We start from the raw sequence: 1,214 nt of genomic DNA on the forward strand, positions 1-1,214 counted from the left end.
AAAGATAAGATTTTCAAATTTGAAAATTTGATTTGACTCATAAGAAACAACTTTGATTTTAAAATTTTTTGAAAAAGTCAACTCAAATTTTCGAATTTGATGAGAGAAAAAGGGAAAGATATTTTTTTTATTTTTGAAATTTTTATGAAAACATGAAAATTATGCAATGCATGAAATTTTTAGATCAAAACAATGAATGCATGCAAGAATGCTATGAATGTCAAGATGAACACCAAGAACACTATGAATGTCAAGATGAACATCATAGACACAATTTTGAAAAATTTTAATGCAAAGAAAACATGCAAGACACCAAACGTTAGAATTCTTTAATGCTTAGACACTAAGAATTCAAGAATGCATATGATAAACATGAAAAGACACAAAACAAAAAATCATCAAGATCAAACAAGAAGACTTACCAAGAACAACTTGAAGATCATGAAGAACACCATGAATGCATGAAATTTTCGAAAAATGCAAGATGCACATGCAATTGACACCAAACTTATGATACGACTCAAGACTCAAAAAAGAAACACAAAATATTTTTTATTTTTATGATTTTCTAATTTTTTTGGATTTTTTTTTCGAAAATTATATGAAGAGGGAAAATAAGGATTCCAAAATTTTTAATATGAATTCCAGGAATCTTGCCATGTTAGTCTAAAGCTTCAGTCCAGGAATTAGACATGGCTCACTAGCCAGCCAAGCCTTCAAAGAAAGCTCCAGTCCTAAACACTAGACATGGCCAATGGCCAGCCAAGCTTCAGCAGGTGATCATGGATCAGCAGCAGGTGGATGAGCAACAACTAAGTTGCTCTTGATAACAAATTGCAAGCCTCAGTCCAAATGAATTTAGACATGGCTTTACAGCCAACCAGGCTTCACAGGCTTCATGAAACACTAGAATTCATTCTTAAAAATTTTGAATAAATTTTTGAAAACATTTTTATTTATTTATTTATTTATTTTTCGAAAATAGATGAGAGATTTTTGAAAATATTTTTGAAAGATTTTTTTTTTTTGAAAACAAAACGAAAAGAAAATTACCCAATCTGAGCAACAAGATGAACCGTCAGTTGTCCAAACTCGAACAATCCCCGGCAACGGCGCCAAAAACTTGGTGCTGTTGCCGGATCAAAAAGGGAATCTGGCACTGATGTTACCGGACCAAAAGCTTGCCGAAGACTCAAACAATCCCCGGCAACGGC

This window comes from Arachis ipaensis, chromosome B08, assembly GCF_000816755.2.
Source record: "Arachis ipaensis cultivar K30076 chromosome B08, Araip1.1, whole genome shotgun sequence".
NCBI lineage: Eukaryota > Viridiplantae > Streptophyta > Magnoliopsida > Fabales > Fabaceae > Arachis > Arachis ipaensis.